At 37.7% G+C, this 21,504-nt stretch overlaps 1 long non-coding RNA gene across 4 annotated transcripts in view; it reads left to right on the plus strand.

Annotated features, from left to right (window-relative positions):
• Positions 1–19,443, plus strand: part of LOC141495053 (uncharacterized) — a 255,356-nt gene extending 235,913 nt beyond the window's left edge. For all 4 annotated transcript variants that reach the window (XR_012470654.1, XR_012470651.1, XR_012470653.1 and 1 more), the window contains one exon: positions 18,996–19,443. This is a non-coding gene — a long non-coding RNA (uncharacterized LOC141495053). The remainder of the gene's footprint in view (positions 1–18,995) is intronic.
• Positions 19,444–21,504: the final 2,061 nt, after the last annotated feature.

Below are 21,504 nucleotides of genomic sequence, written 5' to 3' on the forward strand. Positions count from 1 at the left end.
AGGATGGATTTGAACTTAGGTCTTCTTGATTTCAGACCCAACACTATATCCATTGTGTCACCTCAGTTGGCTAGTTTTGTGAATCGCTTGACAAGAATTTATACAGCATTTTTACATGCCAGAAACTGCTAAGTGCTGAGAATATGAAGAAAGAATTTTGTAAAGATCTGCCCACAAGGAGCTTACATTCTAAGAGGGAAAACCACAAATTCACAAATAGGGTTATTTAAAATATATGCAGAGTACATTTATGGTAACCTCGGAGAGCATCTTAGGCACAAGATGGGGAAAAGTAACCATCTCCCTTGAACCCTTAAAGAAGCCAGAGTTCAAGGATGGATATGAGGAGGGAAAATATTCCAATCATGAGGGCAGTCAATGCAATGAGATTGAGATGGGAGAAGCATCCTCTGTGACAAGGGGCACGTAGGCTTACCAAAAAGTTTTGCTCAAAAGGAGGTGATAATTAACACAAGCCAGTAGGCATGGAGTCATGGAGGGATTTGGTGCTAGAAGGTTAGGTAGTCTGAACCAGCTGACCTGTTGTAGACATTTCCAGTTCTTTAATTCAGACTGCCCCAGATTGACCTGCCACCAGTGTGAGGAGTCCAGATTGTCTTCTGACCCCTCGAGTCTTGGCAGATAGCAATGACCTGGCTTGTTTGCAAAGGGTTTTGGAAAAAACCAGGAACTAAAGTTCCTCTCAACTGAATTGAGTCATGACTGAAAAATAGAACAAGAAGATAAGTAGACAGCATGGTACAGGGGGAAAGACACTGATTTGGAAGTCAGAATCATGCCTCTGACATTTGCATTCATGACTTTAAGAAGTTACCTAATCTCTCTAGGCCTCTGTTTCCTTACCTTTAAATAGGGAGGGCTGTCTAAAAGTCCTTTGAGGTCTCTTCTGACCCCAGCATTCTATGGATCTGGCAAAAGTTACACATGCTACATTCCCCCACTGGGTGGTGTGGGCCACCATGGAGAGGTCTGGAGCTCAGCCCTCACCCAGTCTATGTCAATTGAAGTCTAAGCCACTGCTACCAGCTCTTCCTTAATGGATCCAGTTGACCCAAACCTTTAAAAGCCCATTTAGGCTGAATTTCCAGGACTAATTACAATACATCTAGAAGGGAACAATTGAACATCTGCTCAGTTCTTGTCATGATGGTTTAGAAAAAATGTTGATAAGGTGATGTGTATCAAAAAGAGAACAACCAGACTTGGGGATGGCCTTGAGTGTGTGTGTATATGAGAAATGGTTGCAGTAACTAAGATTACTTCACCTGGAGAAGGGAAACCTGAAGTAGGCACTAGAGTTATTTTTAAATATTAAAAGGACTATCAGATGAAATAAAAGAAATACATATCCTGCTCAGCCCTAGAAGGAAGGAAAGAGAGAGACAATCAGTGAGATTGAATGATGGTGATGAATAGTCATTATACTAATAAAAGCTTTCATTTCTCTAGAGCTTTGAGGTTTTAAAATACTTTCCATTGATTGTCTAATTTTCTTCTCTCACAAATTCTGTGATTTAGGTTTCATTAGCACTTCTATTTTAGAGATGAGGAAACTGAGGGTCAGAGGAACTACTAAGATGGGAAGCTGATGACAATGATATGTTGGTGGGACTGGTTTATAGAATTCACTGACCCTGAAATTTGATCTGACGTGTGGAATGCTAATGATTTAAAACCTGCCTACTTAACAGGTGTTTTTCAGACCAAGTAAATGAAGTCTGTAGGGATTACAGGCTGGAAGGCAGCATGGAAATGCATTCCCAACTGCACTAAGCCCCACAATGAAGAAGGCAAGATGGGCAATTGATGTGAGGCCAACATGAAGTTCCCAGAATTTGCTAACTTGAATGCAGGACAAACTGGTCTGCTGAAGAACCTGTTACTAAAAAATCCTTTCTGAACAACAGAGGAATCAGGGTTCCATGTCCTAAAGCCATGTAGGTCATTACTTCTACATCTATGGCTTTCTTTGTTACACTCTCCAGTTACCAGGGAGGAGGGAGAAACAGTCTCTAATTCATCTTTTCCTAAATATCTCCTAAGACTATGTTTTGAACTTGATTTTTTTTAAGTCATGAAAGACGATATAATTTAATTATCTCCAGTCCTGGTTATATTGATAATCAAGAAGGGTTGTAATTGTGTCATCTGGAAATATAGAGCATATTTGATTATGGGCTTCAGAATCCAAGCTATAACTGCCAAAATTATTTGCTGACCTTTGACCACAATCAAAAGCTGACTGTATTAACCAAGGCTGACTGAGAGTATTGGTTTTCCAGACAGAGTGGCATTCACTTTTCTGGTAGCAGAGCATTCGTACAAAGATTGATATGATAAAGTCTTTGCCCTCAGCAAGCTTCTGTTCTAGTGATGGATTTCATGTTGCTGTTGTTGCTACTTTTATTGTTTTAAGAGATTTGTGATTTCAAAGTTATTGGGAACGCTGAGTAATCAAACTCCTTCCACTGGTGCCAGATCCTGATCAGCACCTGCTTTTCAACTTAATGGTATTAGAAAGTTACCTAGGGTTACTGAGAAGTGAAATGACTTTACCAGGGTCATACAGGCAGTATGTATAAGATTTGAGATTAAGCCCAAGACTTCATGACTTTGAGGCCAGCTCATTATTTTACTTTCCTACCAGGCCTACACCCTCTACTACTGTTGCCAGAGAAGTTGGCATTACCATTAAACACTGAGAACTCTTGTGAAAGTGAAAGAATTCATTACTAGGCCTGGAGTTGCAGTACCTCAGGATGTTTTTCATAAACCTGCAAAATTTACAGATTAAAACAAAGGGCTAGGTGAGGTGTCTGAAGGAAAGAGTGAAAGGAGAGCATCCAGAAGACATGACTAAGCTGAGACTTGACCTGTGCCATGGAGAGGAGGCCTTAAGCTTGGGTACAGGATGAACAACAAAGTTTTATGTGAGACTGTCAGAGTAAGGGAGGAAGGAACAGAGGTCACAATTCTCCAGTGGCCTAATCTGGGAGCATGTCATTCTAGGAGAGAGAGAGAGAGAAAGAGAGAGACTATCCTACAAGGGGGGAAGAAGGAAGAGGCTCCTTTTCTGGGTCCCTTCACCTAAATGCATTTCCACAGTGGGTTGGACAAAGGTCATGCTAGGGGAGTGGTTTAGCACTTGGCTCCAGATACTGTCCAATAGGCATACCTCTGGGGCAACCCTCCAAGGAATGATCAAGAAAATACTCATTGTGCATGGGTGAACTTTAAGTCTAACATGCCATTTCCTGCCTTAAGATGACTGTCACACCTGCATAATCTAGCATCTAACTTGGTCCACCAGTGACCAAGGTCAAAGTAAAAGCCAAAAGAGAATGTTTTAACAGTATAAAGATTATGAGGATCGGTAAGATTACAGGATTTTAACATTGCAAAAACATTACAAAATTTGTTCTCAATTTAGACTATTTCCTATGCCTATAATGCCTGGCATCACTAGTATTATGGATATCAAATGTGACATCCTGTTCTATTTCAATGTCTTCAGGCAGCATGGCACCTTGGAATGGATTAGGATTCAGAGGAAATGGACTTGAATTCCAAATGTGTTACTTTAGAAACTGGGGGACTTTGGGGAAATCATTATCATCACTTATGTGGGCCTCAGTTTCCTCAAATATTAAATGAGAAAATCCCCTGCCTATATGTCTTTTCAAATGAAATGATACCTATAAGTGATTTGACAATGTTAAAGAACTATAAAAATGTTAGCTAGGAATTGTAATTCAAGACTAAGTCTCAGATTTTGAGAGGTGAAAGGAACCTCAATGATCATGTAGCCCATAGAGGGGGAATTTTCCACCTAAGTGGGGAATTGAAACCAAGACCTTCAAATTAAAAAGTCTGATGACTTACAAAAGTAACTATACAAGCTCTTCAAGATCATATAATCTGAATTTTGTATTTCTCATGTGGTTTGTAGCCAGGACCAACTTATTATTTTGAATTCATTATTTGATGAGGCTCCCAAGTCAGTTTCTGATGCAGCTAGAATGGATATAGGTGACTGGAATCCAAAGGTTAAAGGAGTAGTTTCCCTTCAGATTTGCTTTTGGAATTTAGAAAAAAACAATGCATTTCATTTAGGAACATATGATCCATGTGTCTGCTCCCATGTGTCTGCTTGCCACATTGCAATGGAGGTGGAAAGAGCTTGACCTTGGAATAGTGAGTCTGCTCTGATTAGCCTGCTCTAGACATTGCTGTTGAGTAAGTTTCAGTTGTGTCTTCCACTTTAAGACCCCACTTAGAGGTTTTTTGGCAAAGAAACTGGAATGGTTTACCATTTCCTTCTCTGGCTCATCTTACAGATGAGGAAACTGAGATAATCAGGGTTAAGAGACTTGTGCCCAGGATCACACAACTTACAAAGATGAGTCTTCCTGACTTCAGGACAGACATTCTATTCGTTGTACCTTCTAGTAACCCGTGAGCAGGATGCACATTTTCTCATCTCTTCGCTTTCTATGAGACTAGGTTGACCCTGTGTTTGTAAAGCGAGATGTCGGAATCTAAAGTATATTATTATTCCCACTCTCACCAGAAGGTGGGGGAAGGGCAGAGAAAATAACCAAGAATGATATAGGAAGGGAAAAAGACAAGCAAGCAATATCATTTCTTGAATATTTTTTATTATATTATAAGAGTTTGTTTCATAGGAGAGTGTGTGCTGTGTGTGCATTTTTGTATGTGTGTTTAGAGAAAGAATATATATATATATATAAAAATACTACAAACACAGGTCTCAGAGTCAAAAGACCTAGATTGAAGTCTCTGTACCAACACATTATATTAGAATAAATGTGTACAAGTCACTTCACCTTTCAGATCCTCATTTTTCCCATCTGTAAATATCTCCTTTAGTACATGTTTCCATATCAGATGGAAACGCATCTATAGAATCAATAGCCAACAGCGAACATTTCAGTCCGCTAGAAGCCAATCATCAAAGGTAGACTGACCTTAAATTGCAGCATCTTTAAATGAAACTCATCTGGAAGCTAACCCAGAGAGACAAGTAAGCCAGTAGAGACGGAAGAGGAAGAAAAGAAGTCGTATTAGTTGGTAGATGTCTGAGCTGATGAGTCCGTCCCAGGGCAGAGGTCTAGTGAAGCCACTTTGGAGTGACTTTCTAAAGCACTAGTTGGATCCTGCCGGTAGAGCTTGAAAGAGTTGGGATCTTACATGTGAAGGAATGTTAATGTTCCTGCTGCTCAACCCAGCATCAATCTGTTCCCAGGCTTTATAATATGCTTTCTCATAGTGCAGGTGGGCCACCCCGGGTCAAATAATGAACCGAGAAAGTTGACTTTCTGATCCATCTCCATAGGATGCATCCCTTAACCTCGCCTCTCCCTTGATTCATCCAGAGTATAAGCTGATAAATATTTTCAGTTATTTTGAAATCGGACTTGAAATGAGAGAGACATGATTCTCATTCACCTGAAGATTATATTTACTCTCTAGTCTTCAGTCAGGCACTTGACCTCTTTCTACCTTCAATTTCCACATCCATAAAAATGGGAATAATAGCACCTACCTCAAAGGAGTCATTGCAAGACTCAAATGAGCTGAAATAATACACAGAAAGCACATTAAACAAGAGTTATTATCATTTTTCATTTCATTCTTATCATGAATTGGCTGTATCCTATAAATAATAAGGAATTTCAAAGAGGATCTAAAGAAAAGGTTGTCTTTCACAAGGGAAATGTTTGAGTAAAAAATGGTATTGGGCATGTGGTCAGAGGTTCTAGTGAGAACTAATGGGCACTTGACTTGACCCAGATAATCTCTGGCTGACAGGAGAAATAGAGGAGATCTCTCAGCATGTTGGATAGATTGCCTGGGTAAGAATTATGGGAAGATGTGTGTAAGAATAGTAGATAATTGGATAGGTATGGATGAATTGTGATCTCAATCTTGGAGGGAATGTCATTACTGACATGGCTGTGGATCTATGAGATACTGTGTCATTATTGCTATTTACTTAGGGGTACTCGGTGGCACCATAGTGCAGAGATTGCCTGGTTTAGAGTCAGACTCATCTTTCTTAGTTCAAATCTGACCTCAGGCACTAACTGTGTGACCCTGGGCAAGTCACTTAACTGTTTACTTCAGTTTTCCCAACTATAGAATAAGCTGTAGAAGGAAGTGGCAAACCACTTTAGTGTCTTTGCCAAGAAAACCCTAAATGGGGTCATGGAGACCTGAACACAACTGAAAACAACTGAAGAGAAAATTGTTACTTGCATAAAAATAATGGAGGTGGAAAAGCGAAATCTAGTACATTGAAAGATTCTTAGGGTTCAAAAGATTTTTCCTTCTTGTAAGGAGACACATGATTCATAATGGTGCCTGGTCTAGATATGGCTAATATTATTTTCAACTATGTCATTCTATCATTCTCTGATTTTATAAATGAAAATTTTTAATAATAGCATTTTAGTCTCCATAAGAACCAGGTAGGGAAGATAACTATGTCGTATCCTTCATTTTGTGAAGGCTCCACCTTGGGCAAAAATTAGACATTCACTTATGCATGTTTTCTTCCCCCAGGTAATCATCCAAAATATCCCATCACAAGTAGCTCTGGACAATTGAGAACAGGCTTGAATAGATAATAATGTGAAAACATGAATTACTAATTCTCTGAGACTGCAACAAATATTACTGAATTTAGTTTGAGTACCCAAATCCCTATAGAGAAGAAATGCTGGCTGCCTAGAGCCTCCACTTTGGTTTACTTCTCATGGGCCTGCTGTGCAGGGGAGGTAGCATTATGCAAATCCAAATGCTAATTCTATGTTCTTTAAAGTATAACAAAAATCATTATTAATGCATTTTTTTCCTTTTAAATCACATTCGTTTTCCTGCAATCATCTCCTCCATAGTGTTCTACCTTATAAACAATAGTATCCTATTTATTCAGAGGGCTGGAAAAGCAAACATAGTCCAAATCATGCACAAATGAGGAAGAGTACTCTTTTAATCTCCTGGAGATTGACCCAGGATTGGCCTACCTGCATTATGAGAAAGCGTATTATAAAGACTGGGAACAGATTGATGCTGGGTTGAGCAGCAGCTGCGGGAAACATTGCTTCTGTATAGAATATTCAAGTCGATTTCTGAAAGTCAGTGTTGTCCTTTAACTTTCTATGTCTCCCAGATCCTCAGTTTTTTTCTGATTTTCATAACTGACTCTAATCTAAGGATTTTTCGGATTCCCAAATCAGTCTTGATCTTGCTTCTTGTCCGTAGACTTAGACATATTTTACAATAAGCTCTCTTTGTGGGCTTCTAGACTGAAAGTTGTTGTAGTGGTTTAGATTTTTGCCTCTGACAGTACCTGTGTGCCCCTGGGTAAGTCACTCAGATTCCTAAAGCCTTAGCGTCTTCATCTGCAGTAATACTATGTTGAATTTCATTGCTTCTAGCTCTAGTTCTATGGGATTTTTTTGTTTGTTCATTTATTTTTCATGATCCTGGAGTTTTGTGGGTGGAATATTGTTGGGTAAAAGGAGAAGGAAGGGCTGCTCAGGCAGAGGTTTAAAGGATTTGGTCTCTGAAGTCTCTTCTAACTGGAAGATTCTCTGATCCTGGAACTACTTAGTTCTTGATATTTACCTAGTACTGCCAGATATAGAGATAGAGATAGAGATAGAGATAGAGATAGAGATAGAGACAGAGACAGAGACAGAGATAGAGATAGAGATAGAGACAGAGACAGAGACAGAGACAGAGATAGAGATAGAGATAGAGATGATAGAGATAGAGAGAGAGAGATAATTATAAATTCATGATGATGATGAAGAGGAGGAGGAAGATGAGGATGAGGATATTTGCCCTTCATTCTCAAAGAAGACCATGACATCAGGGTGATGTAATGAAAAGCATGTGACTAGAATTTGAGGGATTCTGTATTGTCACCAGTTTCACTTTCTCCTCCAAGATAAGTCCAGTGGGTCCAGTGATCAGACATGTATTAGGCAGACTGGGAAGGGCCCTGGGTGCTAAGTAATCAGGGTTAAGTGACTTGCTCAAGGTCATACAGCTAGTAAGAGGTAAGTGTCTGTGGCTGAATTTGAACTCCCATCCTCCTGACTCTAAGACCCAGTGCTCTATGCACTGCTCCTCCTAGCATAATAGTAATTATTGATATGATTTTTATAATAAAACTATAATTCTATGAGGTAGGTGCTATTATTACCAATGCTTTATTGATGAGGAAACAGGATAAGAGGTTGTGTCTTGCCTAGGGTTACACAGCTAAAAATTGTCTATGGTAGGATTTGAATGCAGTTCATCTTGTCTCCAAGTCTTGTACTCTATTCTCCAGACTACCTAGCTTCATTAAGGGGACTACTGAACACTTTAAGGGTGATCCTAGTCTTAGGGCACCTAAGCTCATAAAAGTCAGATAATGATCTTGAGGCAACAAGTATTCATTCATTCATTCATTCATTTTATGTATATATATATATATATACATATATATATTCAAGGGTTTAGTGACTTCCCCAAGGTCACGAAACTAGACAATTAAGTGTCTGAGGCTGGACTAGAACTCAGATCCTCCTGACTCCAGGGCCAGTACTCTATCTGGGGCACCACCTAGCTGCCCCTGGCAACAAGTATTTATTAAGCCTTAATGTGTGTTGGGTCTTGACTAAGTACTGGAAGACAACCACAAGAAGAAATAAAGACAGTCCTTACCCTCAGAGAACTTACACTTGATTGTCAGACTATAATTAAGAGCAGAAAAGGGATGGAGAACAATAAATAGATGATTTTTACCAAGATTGGGGCATTGGAGAGAAAATCTGGGGAAGTCAGGAATCTAATGGAAAGAAAAGGGATTATGCTGACTAGCCTAGTCCTCTTAAAATCGAGGTACTGGAAGAAATTAGCTATAAAGAAATCACAGGAGTAGGGAATCCTTTACTTCAGCTGTGTGAAATCCAGGATCAGAGTGTGTCTCTAGGGTGAAGGACCTGGGAAAGCAAGTTGGTACCGAGGACCTGAGACCAAATGGTAACTCAGCCAATTACTAGCTGCTTGATCCTAAGCAAGCTGGTAAACCTTGTTTATATCAATTTCTTTATCTGGAAAATGAGCTGGAAAAGGAAATAATAAAGTCTTCCAGTATCTCTGCCAAAAAAATCGTAAATGGGGACACATAGAGTTGGACAAGATTGAAATACCACCACCACAGCAGCAGCAGCAACTAAGATGAAAAGGTTTCTGGGGTATGATGGATAAAGTCCAGGAGAATCAGAAGAACTATGTAATGGGAAATGATGTCTCATTTGGCGTGTAATTGATTGGGCCTAAGAGTTGGAAATCTGGCCCATTTAAGTCATTTGACTGGTCTGCTTTTCCAAGAGTAAAGTTTGTCTTACTTTAATATGGGGATTGATTGTTGTCTCTCCACCGTTTTCCGGGGGCTTACAAAGAGATCTCATTACCACTTTCCCTTTGGATTATACTTTCCCCAAATGCTATCACTATTAGACTGTGGACTATCCAAAAAGCATGTTTCTGTGAAAGTCTACAAAGACAGGACTGGTTGGCCCTAATCACTTTGCTGAGGTTTCCTGGAAACTGCAAAGAAGTTTTCACACTAAGGAATGCAACCTAGGGTGATTTTCTCAGCACAGAAACAGAAAATCACACTCACCTGGAATTGGAATTTATTCATTGAGTCAAGGGCAAGAGATCAGTCACTAGAAGGGACTAGGGAAATGTGCTTTAAGTGTAACATAATTTGAAGTTAGTGCCTAACTCAGTGGTACCTAATATTTGCTAACATGAGCACGTCTTTGAATTCTATCTCATTATCATAGATTTAGCGTTGGAAGGGACTTTGGAGGCCACCAAATGAGCAATTTCATTTTGCAGGTGAGGCAACTGAGCCTGAGAGAGTTTAAGTGAATTGCCTGGGGTCACATCGTTAATTGGATGCCTTAGCAATAATATCATGTTGTCTCTCTTCCTGTTCTCTCTCCATCATCCCCTTCTTGAACAAGTCTCTGGGACAATGCTGACAAAATATGATGGTCTAGCCTTTAGGGACAAGTCCTCAGAAAAACTGGAAAGTTCTTAGAATTTCTTTGACTTCTCCCGTCTTCCATTTTGGGGGTCTTTCTCTAATTTAGGGCAGCCAATTTACTGAGGGTGAGGATAATCCTGTTCTTGTGCTCTCACTCCATCTGCCTCTGCCTCAATTTCCTCTCATGTCACATAGATTTATTAGCTATTGCACTGCACTCCAGGGCTTTCACAGGGAATGATTCTGAACCAGATTTGAGACATGAAGCATTGATATATCCAAGTTCCTTTGACTCCCAAGGGTGCCAGAAACTTCTCCTACCTCTCTAAGTGTGGAAGAAAATGAAGCAGGTAAAGTGGTACAATGGATAAAAATTGTCTTTGTTCTTTTTTTGAGAGGGCGAATCTTTATAAGGCAATGAGGATAAGTGCCCAAGGTCACACAGTGTTTGAGGTTGGATTTGAACTTAGAATTTTGTGACTCAGGGTCAGTGCTCTATCCACTTAACTACCCTATTGTCGTTTGTTCTTGAAAAAGACCATGACATCAGGGAAGTGATGCCATGTCAAGGATATAAATTGGATTAGAGTGAGGTAGTCCTGTGCTAAATCCCCAGTCTCATTTTCCTCCTCCAGAGCTATATGAGTCCAGTACCCAGATTTGATTCAGGATGACTGGAGATAGTTCAGAATATGAAGCAATCAGGGTTAAGTGACTTGGCCAAGGTCACACAGCTAGTAAATGACTGTTTGAACTCAGGTCCTCAAGTGCTCTATCCTCTTCTGTACTACCACTTCAAAATGGAGTGTGTTCTTGGCTTAAAAACAGAAGAAATTGAGTTTGCCCTTGAATGAGATACTTAATAGCTATGTGACCATGGACAGATTACTTAATCTGACCATGCCTCAGGTTCCTCATCATTAAAATGAAACATTTGGTCTCTGTGGCCTATAGGTCTTTTCTAGTTCTTGAGTAGAATGGGTTTTCCCTTCTTAAAGGACTTTGATCAGATGACCACTTTCTGTGCTGGGCATGCCTGTTCAGCTCTGATAGATGCCGTCAAAGCCAAAAATGATGTGGTTCTGTGAAAAATATCCGTCATGGTGTCCTTTGCACAATGAAAAATCCTTCTACAAAATGAAGAAAAACCATCCTGCTCAATTGATCCCCTCCCTTGGCCCGCCCCAATTGAATAATCCACATTTTCATCTTTCATGTTTGAAGGATGACTCTGCCTACAGTGTGCTCTGAGCTTGGAGCTGACCAGCTGCTGCTCCCACAGAGCAAAGAGGAAGCCAGTCTCCTCTACCCTACCTCCTATCTTCAGCCCCCTCTGCTCCCCGAGGGATGTCTCTAGAGGGACATGCTCTATTTCTCCATGGCTTATTTATCTCTGGGTTCTATATATCTGCAAACACAATATTAATGGTCAAGGCTTTAGATTTCTTGTTCTGGAGGGAAATGTTCCCACAATCAAAAACTACTGGAAATAATAGGACTTAAGAAAAACAAATTAAGCGTTCCCATCTATGTGAGTTTATGAGGACAGCCCTAATCTACAAAGTTTCAAGCCCCCCAAGGGGCTGGGGGATGACGAGAAGGCCAAATCTCCACCCTCCCCTCCCTGACTTGTTATTTCTAATGTTATGTATTCTATAACTCTATCTGGAAACTGTTACAGCTACCCATAGTGTCAATTTTGGACTGTCTTGATAGTAATCAGAAAAATCAAATTATCATTTTTTTCCTTCACAAAACAAAGCAAAATGCTAAATTTTATTTTGGCACAATATACAAATTCCAACAAACAAAAAGATCCACCCCTTCTGAAATTTAGTTTCTCCTCCTAAATTAAGCAAAAAATCATAAAAAGAATGAATGAATCCAAGACTCCACATGGTCTTGCACATTTATTTGTTAAGATTCAGGACAGATGCTTAGAGAAATGGCTTGATATTCATTCATTCATTCATTCATTCAGTTCTGAAAGGGATTTAAAGTCACTAAGACCCCCTCCATTTTACTGATGAGGATACTGAAATAGTGATAATTTAAGTGATTTACTCAAGGTCACACAAGTAGTGTGTGAGTCTGGATTTGAAGCCAAGACCTCTGACTCCCAAGTCTTGCACTCCATTTCCTAAGCCACATTAGACTCAAAAACAGGAAGTCCTGAGCTTAATTCCCTCCTCAGTTGCACCATTTTTTGTTATCCTGGTCAAGTTACTGAAACCCTCCCAGCCTCAGTTTTTCCATGCATAAATAAAGATTAAACACAACTAATTCCTCAGATTGTTGGGGGATCAAATGGTGAGCGTTTTGGCAAATTTGAAATTCTTGAAATGTAACTTTTATTACTATATAGTAAATTACTGTTTTCCAAGGCAGAGGTTTGAATTTTATTACTTTTTTTGTGGGGGTCTTCAAAATTCAATTCCAGCTCCACCTTCAGCCAGAGGTCTATTTTATCAAGTCTCCTCATATTTCTTTGCCCCTGAGGCAACCCACCACTTATTCTTGAATAGAGTTGTTTACATATTATTTCCTCCATTAGACTGGGAGCCCCTTGAGGCCAGGGACTATTTCTGCTTTTCTTTGCATCCTCACCACTTATCATACTGCATGCCACATATTATGTGAAGCCCTTTATAAATCTTAAAATGTCAATAATAATTATTATTACTATATATATAATGATATATAATGAAATATACTTCTGCTAATACTCTTTATCTATCATTAATACCATTTATTCTCTTGAATAGTGGAAACAATAAGCACTTAATAAATGCTTATTTAGTTGATATAGATATATAGTGAAACATTTTAGAAACAAATGTTTGCAAAAACATTTTAGTGGGGCAAAGTTGATTTTCCAGTTGAAAAATAAATACTAGTTTAGAGAAAACTGTTTCCTAAGCTATTTTACTTTGCTTGCATAAAATGATGTGTTTCTTTGTACTTATTCACATTGTTACATCTTATTATCAGTTATGTATATAAGTATATATGTATTATACATACATCCATCTATCCATCCACCATCATCCATTCATCCATCATCTTTCTATCTCTCTATCTATTTATGTAGCTATGTATCTGTGCATCCATCCATCCATCCATCCATCCATCCATCCATCCATCCATCCATCCATCCCTCCATCCATCCATCCATCCATCCATTTATCCATTTATCCATCCATCCATCCATCCTTCCATCATCTATATCTATGTATCTATGTATTTATCTATCTATCCATCATCTAAATACAATGGCCCTTCAGTGGCCCTTTCGCCTTAGAATGAAACCCAATCTGCTTATACCCTACTGCAACTCTAACCCTGCAAAGATACCTGAGAAATTAACTTTGTGTTAGGTTATCTAACTTGGTCACCTCTAAAAAAGTGAACTCTGGCTCACCTTGTTTGTTATTGATCCTTTGTGTATTCGAAGCCATTGATTTTGGTTTATTGCTGGCTCCTTTTCTTGATTTTCTTCCCCCTCTGTGAATCATCAGGCATTGGCCCATTCTTCTTCTTCCTATACTGCAGCTGTTATTCTCTATGGTATGTACTTTGGAGCATTCAGGTGGACAGGTTTCCTCCTTCATCCTCTCTTTTCAGGTTAAAACCCAAAGAATCCTTGAGTCAAATGTAACCTATATACATCTCTGTGCAGGTAAAGACACATACAGACACACATTAATGTGTATGTATGTATGTAAATTCACATACATAAACACATTAATGTCCATATCCACAGGTAGATAGCATATATATATATATATATATATATATATGTATACACACACACACACATATATATATTATATATATATATATATATATATATATATATATATATATATATATATATTATTTCTCCTTCAGCCAATTCTGCTGGAATTTCAGAAAGGCTGTATTTTTCCCTTTCTCTCCAAGTGCCAGTATTATTCCTTCTCTTGCATACACAGTGTTAGAAGCTTGATATGATTTCTAACTACCCAATTGGCTCCCATTTTTCCTCTGTAACAAAAGGCACAATAAGTTTCCCAAACAAAATTAGCCCTTCATACACTGATGTTTAACGATGACGTAAGAGATCTATAGACATGTGCCGACTCCATGGACAGACACACACAGCAGCATATATCCACTTATTTGCATGTTGTCTCCCCGTTAGAATTTAAGCTCCTTCTAGGAGGGGACTGTTTTTGCCTTTCATTGTATCTCTAACACTCAGTACATAGTGAGTGATTAATAATGACTGTTTGATTTGATGCATGATTTTGATTTGATTCATAAAAGCTGTAAAGTTTGGATGATGGAAATTTCTAAATTCTCTAGACAATTTCCCTAGACAAATAGATAGTGAGCTGTTGCCCCACGTTAGCCTACATTTCTGAATTTAAATTTAGATTAATCTCCTAGAACCTGGAAGTATCACTCACATATCATAACACTTAGCCTTCAGATCCACCTTAAGGTTGATAGGGTATCTTCCATCTGTTAAGTCATTTAATTTTTATAAAACTGTAAGGTAGGTACTTTTATCTCGGTCTTACAGAAAAGGAAACAGACTAATAGAAATTTGCCTAGGAAAACAGAACTCAGAATTGTCTGAGGAAGGATTCAAACACATTCTGCTCCCTAGGTTCCTCATTTGAGGAACTTCCTTTCTTTAAACTTGCCTCATGGTGTTCCAGAGATTAGCATAATGTTGGGTACACCATAGGTGTTTAATAAAGTCCTAATGATTGATTGATAATGGAGAATGCCAATTCTCCCAGGGTCTATCATCAGGATGCTCTTAATTTACTTCAAAATTTAAATTCATTAAATAGTCAAATACCCAAGCTTGTTGTTATTGCTGTATCATAAAATGCCACTTTCTACATCCTCACCCATAAATTAAACATGCACAGTTTGATTCTTGCTTACCTTGCTGTATTAATTAATGGGCATTGATTAAGCTCCCACTATATTTCTGGCAGTTTTCCAGATGTATTTATATTCCCAATACCTCACTCACCACCTAAATCTGGGTATGGGTAACCTGTGTTTACAGACCCAGGGAAAACATTATTCCTAATTTCTTAATGTATTGGTTCCCTGGCCAACCAATCTGCTCCCTCTGACTAAACCAGGCTCCAAAAAGAGACTGTCAGCAATTTAAATATGATCTATCATCTGTTCTTACTTTAATACCAGCTCCTATGAACAGAAACCTGTTTTCCTGTTTCCTCTTAATAACCTAATATTTTTAATGCAATTCTGGGTGTTCAGTTTTATAACAGCATATATTCATCATGTCTGATATTTCGCAACCTCTGCCCCCAGTGTCCAATTTAATGCTTCCTTCTCCAATAGCTATTATTTAGTTGCCCAATGTCCTTTACCAACTTACTTTATAGCCTCATTTTCTTCTTCAAGGTGAAATGCTGGTCCCTGAACCTGTCTAGTTCTTTAGCCCTTTTCTGCTCAATTGATCTCCTGTTTTGTTTAACGGATAATATTGCTGCTGACTCGCCCTCAAACACTTAACATATCCACATAGTATTACAGCTACTACTACTACTGCTACTACTACCACTACTACTACTGTTACTCCTACTGTTGTCGCTAATGCCACCACTGCTACTGCTGCTGCTGCTGCTACTCCTCCTCCTACTCCTCCTCCTCCTCCTCCTACTTCTATGACTACTATTACTACTCCAAATATTACTGCTGCTGTTGCTGCTTCTACTGCTACTATGACCACAACCTCAACAATAACAACCAGTACTTCTACTTCTGCTGCTATTACTACTACTAATCCTACTCCTATTCCTATTATTACTATTACTACTATTGTTACTACTACTACTACTATTACTATTACCATTACTACTATTGCTATTACTACTACTATTACTATTTATTGCTATTGCTATTGCTATTACTACTATTACTATTACCATTACTACTATTGCTATTACTACTACTATTACTATTTATTGCTATTGCTATTGCTATTACTACTATTACTATTACCATTACTACTATTGCTATTACTACTACTATTACTATTTATTGCTATTGCTATTGCTATTACTACTATTACTACCATTACTACTATTGCTATTACTATTACTACTACTACTATTACGATTTATTACTATTGCTATTGCTATTGCTATTACTATCGCTATCGCTATCGCTATCGCTAATACTATTACTATTACTATTACTATTACTGCTATTACTACTATTACTATTGTTGCTGCTACTACCACTACTACTACTATACTACTTCTACTGCTGCTGCTGCTGCTAATACTGCTAATCGAATTAGAAAGATTGCAGTGTTCATCTAGCAGACATCCTAAATCCTCTACACTCATTCCTAAAGTCACTTCTTTCATTTCCCAAGGACAATAATTTACTCAATATATTAACTATTCCAGGAAGATTTTGATTTCCTTTTCTCACCATCTGAAAATTTTATTCATAAAGTTGGAGCATTAGTATTCAATGACATATAGTTTTAAGCAGGCTTCCACAAACATTCCAGTAAATTCATCAACCTGTTGAGGATTTAACTATAAAACTAGATCGAGAATACAAGTAGAGGGCAATCAGTAGATTGCCACATAAATCACGCATTAAATCTTTGGATCAAAATTGCAACAAACATAAATTTTTATCTCCATTCTTCCCTTTCCTCTTTCCTTCCCTTCCTCCTTCCTTCCTTCCTTCCTTCCTTCCTTCCTTCCTTCCTTCCTTCCTTCCCTCCTTCCCACATATCAATTCTTTTCATTATATTTGTTCTGAATTATATTATCATTTAGTTTTTTAATTTACATATTGATATTTGTTTCTTGTTGTTCTTCTGACTCTACCTTTACTCTGCGACTCTACCTTTACTCTGCAACTCTTCATAATGTAAGGCAACACATTTAATTTAAACATTATATATAAACTCTATTCTAACTCAAAGTAGCTTAAATATGCCAAATTAAAACTATGATATAATAAAGGAAAATGAATTAAATATGCTAAAGGAAATATTCATAGGAAACAACCATAGTAGCAAAGTTCAGGGCATGAACAAGAAAGAAAATCTTCTGAGAAACTGAGGAAACATTATGGCCTAAGTGAATAGAAGAGAAAAGTCCATAAGAAAATAATTTTACAATTATAGCTAGATCTTCAGAAAAGAAAATATATTAGCCACAACGATCTAAGTGTGACAATGTTATGAAAGTGCTGATGGAGCAAATTAACTCAGCAATACCTGAATTCATTTCTGGCTTCAACCATGGAAAAATAATTTAATCTCTATCTCCCTCAGTCTTGTCAATTGTAAAATGGGAACATTTAAAAAGTGTAACTTTTTCCCACAGTCATTATGAGGATAAAATTAATTGAAGTATATTTTCCAAATCTTAAGCAATGTATACATGGTGGGTTAACAATCAATTATTTTTATTATCAAATAAAGCCACAAAAAATAAATAAAATATAAGACTGAGAAATAAATCTTGAATGTCTGAAAAATGGAGGAAGCATAGTTATAAAGTACAATGATATGATATATAATAGTAGAATTAGAGGACAGAGTATTTTGAAACTTATTAAAAGGAAGGAAAAATAATTGACTTGGAAGATAGGATCTCATGACTTCATAGGAAAACATGATGAAATTCTCTAACTATACCATTTTAGAAAATCATGAAATAAGATTTTCTGGAAATTTTGGAACCAAAGAGAAAAACAGATATACAAAATATGAAAATAGAAACAAAACAACACAAAAACAGAACACTAGGTTTAATTATCCTAGGAATGTATTTGCCCAACTTCAGAGTCAAAGAGAACATTAAAAAGATCAATTAGAAATTAAAAATAGATTATGTACCCAGAAATCTGGGTAGCCAGAATTAGCCAGAATCTTCTAGGTCTGTTCACTATCAATGAGAGATTTTTTTAAAATGGTATATACAATACTGAAAAGTAAAAGAAAATAAGTGGTATCTAAGTATAGTTTGTCCCATAATATTAATTATAACAATTCTAAAAAATGGACCTTCATTGAATTATTTCCCAGTATTCATTTTGAGAAAACAGGAAGTGGAAAATGATTTGCAATGGAATTGCAATGGGGGGGAGGAGTTTAAACAAGATCAATATTATGGACAGTTCACAAAGCCCTAAGCAATGATCCAGGCTTGTATTCTGAAATTAAAAAAATGGTAACTATTGTCTGTTTGGAGTCTTATTTTGTTTAAGTGAAATTGAGAATACAGTTCAAGGAAAAAAAAAACTCCAAATTTGAGTGTTCAAAAAATTAATACCTTAGAAAGGGAAAGTAGTGAGGATGGGGGTGGGGTGGGAGTAAAGATTTGTTGTTTCTTGTAATTGGGAAGTTCCATATTCTGTAACATTTGCTGGAAAGAAAGAGGTCAACGGAGTCCCTGAGGAATCTGAAAATTCTCCTAATCATTCTAATGACATTAAACAGTATAGGCCACTGAAAGACATAATTTAAATCTTAGCTTCTGGGAAAAGCTGCTGAATCAAGTGTTTTATATTTCCTTATTTTTTAATGTGATCTTTTGAGTCCTTTGCTTTTGCATCTCATCCTATAGACAGTGATGTGATATGATGGATAGAGCTTTGAGATTGCAAGACCTGAGTGCAAATTCAACCTCAGATACTTACTAGTTGTGTGACTGAACAAACCAATTAATCTCTGTCTGCTTCTTTTTCTTCAATTGTAAAATAAAAATAATCATTGTTCATCTTTTATTTTCAAAGGGGGGCAATGCCATTATGGGGTGATGCCTTGATTTATTGTATGAATTGGATTTAAATAAGACAGAGTCAAAATTGTCGGTCTCACTCTCCCTTCCAGAGTCACCAAAATCCAGTGGGAAGAAAATTGTCAGAATATCTGTTGTTGCACTGGATCAGTTTTGTTGTCTGGTGTCTGACCAGGCTCTAACCACTCCACAGCATCTGCTTCAGCTACCTTCAGGGCTTTTGGAACAAATTGTCCTCATCACCCATTCTCCCAGAAGCAGTCTCTTCACATCCTTATTCACCAACAGGTTTGAAACCTTTTGTTACCTTCAATGTGGTTTAACCCATGTGCTGAAATGGTTTTAATGAAGTGTGACTGCTATTCATGTTCCAATTTCTTGGATCTATGGGTGAGAATTAGGAGACAGGTGGCCTTCAAAAATGAATAAGCAGGGGGCAGCTAGGTGGTGCAGTGAATAGAAGACCTGAGTTCAAATCCTGCCTCAGACACTTAATAATTGACACTTAATATTTTGACACTTAATAATTGACACTTAATAATTGACTAGCTGTGTGATCTTGGGCAGGTCACTTAGCACCATTGCCTTAAATAAAATAAAAACCTGGATGAGTAGCCCTCATACCAGAGGAACTAGTCCTCCTGAATGCCCCTAGACCTACCTTGTAGAGTTTTGGTAAATATCAAATGAGATAATATTTATAACATGCTTATCATATATAATAGGCACTTAATATATGTATGCTTACATCCTTTCTATTTTCTTTTGGATGAACTAGATGGCCTATACTTGTTGCCAGACTTATAGATTGAGTATCCATGCATCAGTTGGAGAGCCTATTACCCAGAAAGGGTTGTTATTAGATGTCACAGAGAAAAAGATGTTAAATTTGGAGTCAAGAGAACTTGCCTTCAAATCCTGCCTCAGACAGTTACTAACTGGGTGACCATAGGCAAGCTACTTAGCTCTCTCTCAGTTTCTTCGACTTTAGTATGTGTCACTTAACTTAGATTGCCTTGCATCTAGAACCATCTCCAGTTGTCCTGATCCATATCTGACCATTGGATCCACTTTCTCTGGAGAAGAAAGTGAGGTTAGTGACTTAGCACGGCACCCCCTTCCTCAATTCCAGTTCCTTTGCATTACATGGTATCACCTCCCTGATGTCACGGTCTTCTTAGAGAAAGAAGGACAACCAACAATCTATGACTTCTATCTCATACTCATTTTGAGTATGAAATGAAACGAAACAATGTCTGCAAAGAACTTTGCAAATTTTAAACCAGATTTAAGTGATAATTGCTGTTATAATATAATATGATATGGTATGACATGATATGATAAATTATGATATAATATGATATGACATAATATAATAGTTATTGCTATTACTACTACTACTACTACTACTAGTACTACTACTGCTACGACTACTACCTACAAATGGGAAACACAAAGCAAGCTCTATGTAAACTGTATTCATAAGAATGTTCAATAGGAATTTCTGGTGTGGGAACGATAGCTAGAAGACTGTCTTTAGGATAATACTCTACATTGTCTACGTGACCTTGGGGTGGGGAGTTAGGACCACAGATAATAATGCTATTCATATCTTCCCAAGTTTCTATTAATTCTTTATATTTCTTATTGCAAAACAATATTCCACATGGGAACTGGGCATGGGGGCAACAATGGGGGGCATTTTCTGGGAAGATGAGTAAGCCACAGACATATTGAGAACAAGAACCCTCCCACCCCCACCCAGGAGACAAATGTAATGATGGGAAGCTCTGACTAGATCAGATGTGGAGGGTATTGGGGTTGAAATATCTGTTTTCATGGGGACCTGCTCATCTTGTTCCCTTTGAGGTGGATTAAAGAAGTTTTTGTGACCTATCCAATTGGTAGAGTTGAAAGAATTTGGCAAAATAATCTTCTATTGCCTTAATTTACTTCTGTTTATTCAGCCATCTTCCAGTAGCTGAGCACACCATATGGCTTTTCCATCTTTTTGGTTTTGCCAACAGTGCTATAAATATTTGGTTATGTAATGGATCTCTTTGGCTTCCAGCAGCCTCCTTAAGGTTTAAACACAGGAAGTTGATCTCAAGGTCAACAAACAGGGGAGAGGAGGAAATAAGGTTTGCATGGGAGTTTTCTTTGGTATGAATTTCTCCCACAGAAGAATTTCTTCTATCAATGCTGTTTGGAATCTTCTTTGCAACTTACACGTTGCCTTAGAAAAGTTACAGTCTAAGATAAAGACAGTTTAATAACATTTCTTGCATTCTTCCAATTTATTTTGTAAGAATATTTAGACCAATCCACAGGCCTATCAGAGACCTCATTTCCCACAGCCTCTCCAAGGCTGGATTTTTTTTTTTCAAATTTACCCATTGGATGAGTTACAAAAGGAACTTTAATCCTCCTCAAAAATAATAAGATGAGCAGGTCCCCAAGAAAACAGATGTTTCAACCCCAATTCTACATGCTGCCCAGTCAGAGCTTCCCATCATCTACCATGTCTCTTGGGGGTCATATTCTTAATATGTCTCTGGCTTATTCAACTTCCCAGATAATGCCCCACATTGTTGCTCCCTC

The sequence above is a fragment of the Macrotis lagotis genome, chromosome 1, assembly GCF_037893015.1.
Source record: "Macrotis lagotis isolate mMagLag1 chromosome 1, bilby.v1.9.chrom.fasta, whole genome shotgun sequence".
NCBI classification, from domain to species: Eukaryota; Metazoa; Chordata; class Mammalia; order Peramelemorphia; family Peramelidae; genus Macrotis; species Macrotis lagotis.